Source organism: Gymnoscopelus microlampas (genome assembly GCF_963454915.1).
Source record: "Gymnoscopelus microlampas genome assembly, chromosome: 21".
NCBI lineage: Eukaryota > Metazoa > Chordata > Actinopteri > Myctophiformes > Myctophidae > Gymnoscopelus > Gymnoscopelus microlampas.
The window spans coordinates 35019558-35032449 of NC_139958.1; the positions used below are offsets into that span (position 1 = coordinate 35019558).

At 43.9% G+C, this 12892-nt stretch overlaps 1 protein-coding gene across 3 annotated transcripts in view; it reads right to left on the reverse strand.

Annotated features, from left to right (window-relative positions):
• The window catches only part of prag1 (PEAK1 related, kinase-activating pseudokinase 1), a 77205-nt gene that overhangs the window by 33826 nt on the left and 30487 nt on the right, over positions 1–12892 (reverse strand). The window contains exons 3-4 of one of the 3 annotated variants that reach the window (XM_084046181.1): positions 10193–10242; positions 4490–4590 (exon numbers count right to left, since the gene is read on the reverse strand). The gene's annotated coding sequence lies outside the window, so the exon portion shown is untranslated. Of the gene's footprint in view, positions 1–4455; positions 4598–10192; positions 10243–12892 lie in introns of those variants that run through there. The other 2 variants (XM_084046182.1, XM_084046183.1) reach the window with 2 other exon arrangements.

Sequence of the window (12892 nt, forward strand, 5' to 3'; positions counted from 1 at the left end):
AGTTTCAAATCGCCAACTCATGCGCTGAGTTGGCGATGCCTGCGATCGAACCCATGACCTTGTGCTCCAAAGGAGAGTGCTCTGTCGACAGAGCTACCTGGACACAAAGTCATCGCCATACTCTCATGTCACATACGGTACATAATAGAGAATTGCATAGTTCTAGCTCGTGACATTGCGAGACTGGTGCTCAGGGTACTCAAGGCCCACTGAGGACTGGAGCATGCACATATTGTATAATCCCTCTTTTGAATTATGAAGCAGCAGAGAGACGTGCAGCATGTTATATATTGCCTGCCTGGTGTATGAGGGCTTCACTGCAATGCTACATTCAGTATGCATGCTGATGAACTAGCAGTTTGTGGACGTGCTGCAGGCTGCCAAGCTCTCTCTGTGTGTGTGTGTGTGTGTGTGTGTGTGTGTGTGTGTGTGTGTGTGTGTGTGCGTGCGTGCGTGCGTGCGTGCGCGTGCGTGCGTGTGTGTTATGTAATTGTAGGGGTGGCCATAGTCGATTGAGTACTGAGGCCGTCTGAGAATCAAAAGGTTGCCGGTTCAACTCTCTGCTCCCGCAAGTCTGTTTTAAAGTGTCCCTGAGCAAGACACTTAACCCCTAACTGCTCCCTGGGTGTTGTATTAATAATGATATCAGTCAGTGCTCCTAATAGTTAGGATGGGTAATGTATTAATTTCCCTCACCAAGATATAAATGTATTCATCTCAGCTACTGCTCCTAATAGTTATGATGGGTATAAATGTATTAATATACGGGGACCTCTGAGGGGCCGTACATAGTTGTAACATCCATGGCCATGGGGTAAGCACGTTATACTTTAATTCTGAACGTTTATGTAGACCAAAAAGGGAGAAAGTGCTAACACTATTTTGAAAAAAGTCTATGTAATTAGGCTAGGTAAATGTATTAATATCACCCACTGCTCCTAATAATAAGGATGGGTAAATGCAGAGGAACAATTCCAGGTATGTGAAAATGTGGTGTAGCAAACACCCCAACAACAACTAAGGGGAACATAATTATTGTTATCAGGTTTGTGTGAGTGTGTGTGTGTGTGTGTGTGTGTGTGTGTGTGTGTGTGTGTGTGTGTGTGTGTGTGTGTGTGTGTGTGTGTGTGTGTGTGTGTGGGTGGGTGGGTGGGTGGGTGGGTGGGCGTGCGTGCGTGCGTGCGTGCGTGCGTGCGTGCGTGCGTGATGGCGTGCGTGCGTGCGTGCGTGCGTGTGTCCATGCGTGTGTGTGAGAATGTGTGACTGAAAGAGAGAGAGATGTGTTTGCTTGTGTTTGCTTTGCATAGGACCACAATGGAAACAAGCCCTCAGGGAGTTTTGTATTATCCTTTTAGCATCATTGTATAATCGTACCGCTATACATTTTGCAAACTGTTGATAAAGCATTCAATCAATCAAAACACTGCAACTGGCATGAGAATCCAGCATGACAATTGTAAAAATATATATATATATATCAGATATGTCAGACTAACTAATGTAACTTTGCCCTGTATTTACATAACAAAACAACAGATACATTTTTAACCAATCATTTCCCTCTATGCCAGCAGTTATCGGCCACTGGAGTAGTGTGGTAGTGTTTACCTGCAGTCAGACTTCGGTTCTCTGTATGGAAATGATTGGTAAAATGATTGGTAAAAGGATTTTTAAATAATAATAAAAAAGAAGGAAGATATGTGGACAACCGGATATAAAAGGTTTCCACCCGACAGCAACGACATAAAGTCATGAGTCCAATGATAGAGAGAAAATGTGACACACTGTGCCTGAATGTATTATTAAAGAAAGAAGCATCTTGAATTAAAGTGAGTCAGAGTGGAGAGACAAGAGTTTAAATGCATGGGAGAAACATGGGCTCAACCACTTACCGTTAAACCCTCCTAGACTGTACTAAACTGGACCTGAGTTGGCTCTGTACTTGGACAGCTTTTTTCTGTCTACAATGGACGGAACAAAAGGTCACAATGTGTCACAGTGCGACGTATTGTGAGCTTGTAGATCTGCTATTTTTGTACCTAATGTTCCTCCCAGAACATGGAAGGTTGAACAGGGGTCAGGTCGGGCCAGCCATTTATGCCATGATGAGACAAGAGATATTGATTAATTCATTGACACCATGTCTAATGTGCATTCCGGTGACTGGGATTTGCTATTGGATACAGAATGGATAATGGCGAGAAGTCCTTTAGTCAATAGTGTGATGATATTGATATTTTTTTCATTTGGTCGTTATTTAAATTATTTCTTTGTTTGTTAGGAGTTAGGATTCAGATTCACCTGAAAGCCGGTCATGTATTGGATATCTCAAACTTGACATAACATTTTAACTACGTAGTAGCCAGCCCTTAACACATTAAAGCGAGCTTGTACATCTGCTGAGTCTTTGAGAAATAGTGAACATTTTTTGATTTCTTTAACACAAATCTTCTGTTCTGGGGATCCCTGGCACAAAACATTTTCAGATGGGGGTCCGCGGCCAAATACATATCATTGTGGGGGTCATTGGCAACGAAAAAGTTAGAGAACTACTGATTAATAGTTAGGCATTCGTAGAATCGGCCTCAGGTCTCATTTTATCGTCGCCATAACCTTTGCAGGGATTCAGTCTTCAGCAAAAACAGCCTTGGGAAGCAACAGTCATGTGGCCACATAGGTCAGGAGCCTATCTCCTGTTTCCCTAGCGGCAGGGATTCAGTACAATGTAATACATTATTATGAGTCTGTCAAAAATGCTGACTCACTGTTCTTCTCTTTTGCCTCTAATCTCATTCCAAAATAGGATCCGTTCCATTGACCTAACGGTGGCCAATCCGTAGGAATCTGAAACCTTCTGGTACTTTGCCGTGGCCGCCTTTCCTCCTACTTTTAAGCAGTGAAAACAAAGTGAAAAGTAACTAAGTACATTTACTCTAAGTACTGTACTTAACCACTTGAACCCCAGCATTCATATTCTGGGGGGGAACATTAGCCAACATCTACAAGCTCACAATCGCAATTTTTGGCAAAGAGGTTTGGTGTGTAGACAGTAAAGAAAAAACAATTCAGGTCCAGTTTACCAAGTCTAGAGGGTTTAAAGGGAAAGACCACTCATTTTCAACATTGAACTATGTCTTTAATACACCTTAGAGCTGTTGTGTGGAAATAAGAAAAAAGTCCAGTTCTAGGCAACATAGAGGGGGGGGGGGACTTTTTTCTTATTTCCACACACCAGCTCTAAGGTGTATTAAAGACATAGTTCAATGTTGAAAATGAGTGGTCTTCCTCTTTAAGTGGTTATAGGTTGTTTAGTTTTACTTTTTGCACAAGTATTGTTTGATGCTAATACTTTTGGACTTTCACCCAAGTCAAATTTGGAACACAGGCCTTGTACTTAACAAAGTATTTCTACATTGTGGTATGGCTACTTTTGCTTAATGGACGACTTCAGCCATTTTCAACGTATCTTCATATAATTGGTCCTCGCTGATGCTCATTATAATATATTTTTTGTCTACTCAGTCTGTGTCTCATAGCAGGCCTGTGGACGGTTCAGAAACCCGCCTACCAGTGACATCATCGATGGGGAATCCAAGCTAACTTAAATCTTAGGCAGGTTTGAAATCTGAAACCTGCCAAACGATGATGTCACTGGTAGGCAGGTTTCTGAAGTGTCCAGAGCTCTCCTATGAGACATAAGCAGAGTAGAAAAGAAATTGTGCCATATTATGATGAGCTAGTGAGGACCTATTAAATGAAGGGTTGAAAATGGGTGAAGTTGTCCTTTGACCACTTAAACCCCAGCATCCGTATTGTGGGGAAGGCTTTCACAGAAAATAGCAGATCGATCGGCTATTTTCAGTAAAGCCAGTAAAACCGAAAAGATACTAGTTTTTCAGAAAAAACGAAAAGATACTAGTATAGAGCCCTGAGGGACTCCGCTCAACCAGGGTTTAACCCATTAAGACCGGGATCGCATCTGTGTCATTTTAAGATTTCTTTGGCTACTCAAAAATAGCAGTTCTACAAGCTCACAGCGCGGCACTATGAGCTTGTAGAACTGCAATGTTTAGAAAAATCGTGGCACATTTGTGCAAATCTTTGAATATATAAATACATGTTTTTAAAGCGAACTCAAACTCAAATTGAACCACTGATATAGAAACATGAGTTAAAAAAAAAAAAAAAAAAAACTGTTAGGATTTTGAAGACATTTGTAGAATCCCCAGAAGCAAAGATTTGAGTTAAAATGTTTGCTTTAAAAAATATACACAGATTTGCACAAATTATCAAAAAAAAATAGCAGATCTACAAGCTCGGCACTCGGTGCCGCGCTACGAGCTTGTATATCTGCTATTTTTGAATAGCCAAAGTATAAAATAATGGTTAAAGACAAGTGGTTAAAATGTAAAATGACAGATGCTTTTCCCGGGCTTAATAGGTTTAAGTGGTTACCGGTAAGTAAGCAAAAGAAGAGTGCTTCTTCCACCTCTGGCCTTGGCTGCTTCTCCTGCTGTTGACACTTTCTAGGTTGCTGCGTGTGTGCTGGCGGGGGCTCTGGCACCGCAGGGCCATGATGATGAGTCACCGCTGACATGGGAAAAGGAGACGGGCAGGGAAAGTAGATGTCAGAATGTTGGGAACACCTCGCTGGCTGCTGTGTATGACTTCAAGGGATCTTTCTGTACGGGCTTACACAATGAAAAGGGAAGATCGTGATAATTGCAGATTATGTCACCATGGAAACTGGGATGCTGCCCAAGTACACGCACGCACGCACGCACGCACGCACGCACGCACGCACGCACGCACGCACGCACGCACGCACGCACGCACGCACGCACGCACGCACGCACGCAAACACACACACACACACACACACACACACACACACACATGTTTGTATTACTATACTTCAACACTTTAGGATAGCCATTTTGCCATTTTTAACCGTAAGCCTAAAGCCGAAAAACAGCAGATCTACAAGCCCACAACGCGTCGCGCTGCGACGCGTTGTGAGCTTATAGATCAGCTATTTTTCGGTGCATGACACTGGCGCGCAACTAAGTATGAATCATGTTTAACGCTAATTCCAATTTACTATAAAACAACCATTTGTCTTGTGAGGACCAGAAAAACGGTCCTCACAACGTATATTTCTTCAAATTCTACTATACTTGGTCCTCACAAGTATAGCAATACAAACACACACACACACACACACACACACACACACACACACACACACACACACGCATCATGCAATTTTGAAACATTTGAAGACAAATCTTATCTGGGGGTTCCCTAGCACAAACTGTTTTCTGATGGGAGTCCGCAGCCAAATATATATATTAATTTGGGGGTCCTTCAAATTGACATGAAAATGAACAACTGGCGATACGGATCAAACTGGGAAGAGACTTAGTCTCTTGGAAGATGAACCAGGGATTCGTGGCGCTGTAGTTGTCCCTTGATCTGTCTTCTCGTTGGAAGCGCCGCCAGCAGACTGTTAACCGCTTCCTGAACAACCATCAAAAACGTTCTCATCTGCACAGGTCAAAGGTCATCGACCCCCCCCCCCCTCTTGTGTAACTGTAAGCCTCTGGGAGGCACACAGTACAGCACAAGTTAAGATGTATGCGCGCGCGCGTGCGTGCGTAGGTGTGTGTGCGTGTGTGTGTGTGTGTGTGTGTGTGCGTGTGTGTGTGTGTGTGTGTGTGTGTGTGTGTGTGTGTGTGTGTGTGTGTGTGTGTGTGTGTGTGTGTGTGTGTGTGTGTGTTTGTGTACGTTTAGGAGTGTATTTAAAAGGGAGAGGTGGGTGTCAGTTTCAGTGCCCTTTTTTTCCCAGCCACGTTGCCATGGGAGCCGTTTGTTTAAATAAAGGGGTTGGTGTAGCTTGGAATGCAAGTGATAACGCAAGACAGAGCCGCACCTCACACAAACACAAGTACACACACACACACACACACACACACACACACACACACACACACACACACACACACACATGTACGTACGTGCGCAAGCACACACACACACACACACAAACAAACATGCATGTACGCACAGTCGCGCGCACACACACACACACACACACACACACACACACACACACACGCACACAAAGTTCACCCTGTCGCCTTCCTCACCTAGACCAGTGAACCTTTTTAATTTGAAGGACCCCCACTTTGACCCGCATTTGGTTCCTAACTCCCAATCATTTAACTGGGGACCCCCCGGAAGCCTCTCAAGGACCCCCGGGGGTCCCCGGACCTCACGTTGAGAACCAGTGACCTCATTGTTTCTCAAAATGGGGTTCAAGCCCTCTCAGGGGTCCTTGGGGGGGGGGGGGGGGTCTGTAACTCTGAGAGTGTACAAAATGGAACCAAAATGGACCCGTGCGGAACTACGGGTCCATTTGGTTCCATTTAGCACACTCTCAGAGTGATGGGGGGACCTTAAAATGAAAAGGTTTGAAAAGCAGTGTCCTAGACCAGTGGTTTTCAACCTTTTTCATGCCAAGGACCCCTAAAATTGTTATACATTTGGCCGCGGACCACCATTTGAAAATGTTTTGTGCCAGGGACCGCCAGAAGCAAAGATATCAGTTAATTTTTGTTTTAAAAAAATATAAATATTCAAAGATTATGCACACTTTTTCAAGGTTTTTCAAAAATAGCAGATCTATAAGCTCATAGCGTGGCACTCGGTGCCGCGCTATGAGCTTGTAGATCTGCTATTTTTGAATAGCCAAGGCTAAGCGGTTAAAATGATTGTGACGCCATGTTAACTAATAGACTCTATTCACAACAGCAATATTATCACTTCCTTCACAGGTGTTAGCAATGATACTAATGAAGGCTCTGTTCCATTTAGTGTAGCACAGTGGTTTCCACAACCCCCATAACTCTGAGATTGTACAAATGGAACCAAATGAACCCCGTAAGGGTTCATTTGGTTCCATTTGTACAATCTCAGCGTTAAACAGAGGCCATTTGGAAGCCCATGAGGGTCCCTGGACCCCAACTGTAGACCCACTGGTGTAGCAGAGTGTTTCCAGTGAGCCAACATGCACACTATCAGCACCCTGACTCTGTTTGACCAGAATGGAACAGAGCCTTCATTAGTATCATTGCTAACACCTGTGAATGTCTTCATAATATGGCTGCTGTGAATAGAGCTTATTTCGCTGGGGACCCCCTGGTACTCCCTCAAGGACCCCTGGGGGTCCCCGGACCCCACTTTGAGAACCAACGTCCTAGACAGTGTCTCGTGACGACGTCTGTGTGTTCCTGCGTGGGGCTGTTCATGTCTGTGTGTTCCTGCGTGGGGCTGTTCATGTCTGCACAGGTCCGCTCTCTGGGATTATGAAACGCACATCGTCACTGATCCATTCCATTTCACCCTCCATTAAAACCACTGTTTGTTGATGCAGATTTAAAGGGTTTATTACGCCGTTCAACCTTTGTTTACGCAGATTACTCACAATAACATCTATTACAACAAAGAAACCCTTCAGGACTGAGCCGTGGAAAGATTGTTTGAGACTTTTGCTACGTCGCCTGTTACACAATTATATTTATGATTATGATTATTACACCTTTTCCATTAGGAACAATGCATCTTTAGTTGACGGTATTATTTTCCTTTTATTTATGTATGTTTAATATCTTGCAGTTAAGTTTAGTCAGGGTCATGATTCATGACACTTCATCATTAGACAGACAGACAGACAGACAGACAGACAGACACAGAAGACAGACAGACAGCTAACAGTCAGAGCATCATTAGGTGTTAATCTGTCACTCTCAGACCCATTTACTGTAATGGCCCTGAAACGACCTGTTTGTCCTTGGCTTACAATACTGCTCCCTCTCTCTCTCTCTGTCTCTCGCGCACGCACGCACGCACGCATAAAAACACACATCTGGCAAATGCATTAGTCGACAATTACAGTAGAAGGCCATGACACCGTGGCACTGTGAGTTCATGAGGTGTTCAAATGATCTTAACATGGTAGCTAGACGCACGCATGCACGCACGCACGCACGCACGCACACACACACACACACACACACACACAGACACACACAGAGAGACTGTGCTGAATATTGACCATGTGGTAAAAATGTGGAGCACTATGACTGTGTCCACTGCATGTTGAGCTCTCATCAGCTGAGGTATGAGAGAATCAGCTGGCACCTAGTGCCTCGACATGAGCTTGTAGATCTGCCATTTTTTGAAAAATCGTGAACATTTGTGCAAATCTTTGAATATATATATTTTTAAAGCGAAGATTTTTAACTCAAATCTTTGCTTCATTGGGGTCCCTGGAAATAAATATTTTGAGCTGGGAGGTCGGCGGCCAAATACATATAATTTTGGGGGTCCTTGACATGAAAAGGTTTGAGAACCACTGATATTATAGCAGCAAAAGTGTTTCAGAAAACTGTTGGGATTTAGAAGACATTTGTAGAATCGGCCTCAGGTCTTAATGGGTTAACCTCGCTCCCCCTGTCTGCCTCCCAGCTGCTTTACAAGATCTATGTGATTACTACTGTCGTTACTGTCAATGGCTGACAGCCCTCCCTGTCAATCTCTGTGTTTATATTAGCTGCGGTGGTCTCTCTCTCTCTCTCTCTCTCTCTCTCTCTCTCTCTCTCTCTCTCTCTCTCTCTCTCTCTCTCTCTCTCTCATTGGTTAATTAGCTAGTGCTCATGGATCAATCAGAGATTTTCGTCAGACAGAATTAACTCAGGACCAATAGTGTGACAGTGATCCACTTCATAAAATGTTACTTATTTAGTAAAAAAAAACAAAATGCTAAATAGGCCTCAGTTATACATATTATGTAATACATATTATGTATAACTGAGGCCAATTCGGACCGCCTGCACAGGTCAGCGACGTGGTATTGACGTGAGTGAAGTCACAAGTGCCTCCACAGCACCAGCTGGAAGCGTCATGCTGCAGAGAGAACGCCAATTGAGAATACGCACAAAATCCTTTTTCAGTTCGCGGCGACCCCTGGAAATAGAACAGTGGCGTATTGGAACGCCGGGAGTGCGGGACCCCCCCGCCCCAATTATTTGCCCCCCAATTATTTGATAATAATTGGGGGGTGGGGCTGTTTTGACACACGCCGTTTGCAGTCAGTGCGTAATGACTTTCAGACACCTTGAATTGAATGAACAAAAAAAACGAGCATTCAATAAAATTGACAGACTTGCCAGTACCTAACAGTTAAAAAATATGACCTCGTTGGGTTATCCTCTCCATCTCCCCTCAATCAGTGTCAAAACAATTAAGCACCTCATTGGCCTCCAGCTGGGTCTGTATAGTGGATAATTACAACCTCTAGTCACCTGCTGCACCCACTTAATTACCATGATGACTGAGAGATACAGAGGAAGAACGACATCGTAATGTTTATTTTTTTACAATGCTTTATGTAGAGTCCTTAAGAATTAAGAATGAAGAGGGGTCATTGTCACTCATTCACACCGGTACAAGAAATGTGTGTGTGTGTGTGTGTGTGTGTGTGTGGGGGGGGGGGGGGGGGCAAACTTCATTAACTATTTATTCATTTTATTTTATCTTCAATATTTTCATTTTCCTCGCCTACCCCCCATCTCCGGCAGCCACCCTGGGGGGCCCATGCATGCACCACTGGCCCTATGTGCTGTTCAGCGGACATGTTGAAAACACGCCGGTGTGTGTGTCTCCTTGTTTTGACCGATTGCCAGTCTGACTGATTGACTGAGAGTGTGCTGTTGTGAGCCACGCTGAGCACTGCAAGACAAAAGACCAGTAAAGACCGCACCGAAAGAGAAACCACTTGAAGGATGAGTCAGGGGGAGACAAATGAAACCCATCACTGTCGAGTCCCTGCAGACCCTCTCTCTCTCTCTCTCTCACACACACAGACACACACGCACGCACGCACACACACACATGCTTACGTACGTACAGAGAGATGCACTGCACACAGACGCTCAGATCTCCTAACAAAGCTCTCTCTCAGTTCGCTCCAGCCTCCAGAGCCTGAGGCTCGGTATAGAATAAGAGCTGTATGGGATGAATAGCGTGTGAATCACACTGGGTTCCCAGACACACACAGACAGACAGACACACACACACACACACACACACACACACACACACACACACACACACACACACACACACTCACCTCCTCCTCCCCTCCTGCTCGTCTCTCTCCCGGAGGTCAACGTCACGTCCCTATATCATGTCAAACACCAAAGGCACAAGAGTTATAGTTCAGTGTCTCTCAACCCTTTCTGAACTCTGGACCGCTAGCATAATTGTACAATCCTCAAGGACCACCCTACTGCGCCTCCCCACAACTATATCACAGACACACAGACAATTGTTGATCTGCCTACTCACAACGTGGGAGCTTGTAGATTGTGAGCTTGCAGATCGGTTGTTTTCGGTGCGTGACAACGCGCGCAAACAAGCTCTTAACAGTCATGATTTCATTTCAAACTTCCACTCTACGCCTGTAAATCAATTTAATGTGTGATACATTTACAGTGACAAAGGTACCGTAAGGTTTAAACATTTCCCCCATGGACCACTTGTTATTATGCCATGGCATAAACCATTAGTGGTCCGTGGAAACAGTGTTACAGTTCACTAAGCTGTGAATGTCTGAAGAATGTTGTGTTTTGGGGGCCCCGCGTCGCCAAAATATACAGTTTTGTTTCTTATGAGAACCTGTATTATACACTAATTTGGCCTAGTTAGACGCCAGCATAAACGTTTCCTATGCTAAGGAATGTAAGCTAACTAGCTGGTAACTGCCCGAAGCTATTATTTTACTGTAAACCTTGTATGACAGGGTTTCAGTGATTAAATTGGAGACATATGAACCTTTTGAAACGGCATCACTCTGCTTTCAGAAATTGTGAAATGATACTCTTTGTCACCTCCGTCTATGATACTCACATGAAAGTCTTTTGGCCATTCCCCCCCCAGAAACAGTATACAACCACGGTATGTCAACTGATACCTGGAGGCGACAATATTTCATACCATTTCAGCCACTTTTAACGCAACATCAAAATTCCACGAGGCTTAGCCAGGCGTCAGGATAAGTTGCAGAGAAACCTGTTAGTCCGGTGGTTCCAGACTCCTGTTCCGTTTGTCTGAGTCACATAACCATACCAGATGATCCTCTGGTTTAGTCAGACCTGTCCTATGGTGTTTATGGGCCTTTTGTTGACAAGCGCAAACTTCTCTGGCCTTGAAATGAACTTAACCACTTCGACCCCATGCGTCTGTACTGTGGGGAAAGCTTTCGCAGAAAATAGCAAGTCGACAAGCTCACTAGTTCTCACAGTTGTGAGTTTGTCGATTGGCTATTTTTCTGCGAAAGCTTTCCTCACAATAACAGAAAACAGAAAAGAGGCTAGTATAGAGCCCTGAGGGACCATATGGGGTTTAAGTGGCAAAACACACTTATCTGAGCATTAAGGCTTCATTCGGCTAAGAAAATGCCATAAACAAAACATTAATAAAGTAAATAAAGAAAAGAAAAACATTTTAAAGATTTCTTTAAAGATTTTTTTTAAAGATTTTTTCAATATTCAATATTGTGTGCGGCCGTGTTATTTGGCATTGTGCCAAAACTGAGGTCATTCACTTTGGTAGGCTGTCGTGTTTTCAGCCCTGTTTCGGACGGGTCTCGAAAGGTAGCGGGGTTGGCCGCTCAAACTATTTGGTCCCAAACAAGATATCTTGAAAACCACTGACTGGATTTCCATTACTCTCCACTTCATGCTCCCCAGAGGATGACCCTTACTGATGTTGGTGACCCCATGACCTTTCCTCTAGGGCCTTTGAAAGGCAAAACCTCCCACTGTCAAAATATTTCAAACTGGATTGCCATGAAACTGGCTGAGCGCATTCATGCTTCCTGGAGGATGAACCCTCACAATCTGGGTGACCCCCTTATTTTTAACTCTACGGGTGACCCCCATTACCTGGAGGTCGCGAAAGGGGCAGGGCTTAACCCAAGGTAAAAACCAGAAGACAATATCCAAGGGCCGTTTGCTTGCCTAGATACTGTAAGTTAATTGAATATTCAGGAGCAGAAATACATCATGCATACTTAATAAGCAATTCATAGTCATAGAGAAAGGGACAAGTGAAAGCACAGATAATCTGATGGTAAGAAGGCATAGGAACTACATTCTTGTAACTGAGTTCAATCCTAAAGAGCAGCCAGAGCACACATGGACTTCACTGCAGCACACTGGCTCTCACAACCACCTATTATCTTTGCCTCTATGCTTTCAGCTTGTTGACTAGTTAGACAGATGCTAGTTATTTTATTTAGATAGAGGCTAGGTATGTTGTTTACTTGTGGACAGATGCTAAGCATGCCATTTAGATACACGTAGACGCGTAGTTACCTTGTTGAGTTGGCAACCATTGTTTTCCAGCCACTCTATTTACTTTACAACGGAGCCTGTTGTTGGTGGACTAGGGTTCATGCCTCCTATACTCCCATCCCCATCTTGCACTTAGTAGTAAGTCTCTCTGGATAAAAACGTCTGCTGAATGCAGTGGTGGACCGTAACAAAGTACATTTAGTTGATTACCCCATTAAGACCTGAGGCGATTCTTTAAAAAAATCTAAATCCCAACAGTTTTTGGAAAAAAGATTTTTCAAAAATAGCAGATCTACAAGCTCATAGCGCGGCACTCGGTGCCGCGCTATGAGCTTGTAGATCTGCTATTTTTGAATAGCCAGAGAAATCTAAAGTGACACAGATGCGTTCCAGGTCTTAATGGGTTACTATTCTACATTGTTTTGAGTATCTGTACTTTACTTGCGTATTTGAAAACCAATGTGGTAAGCTTA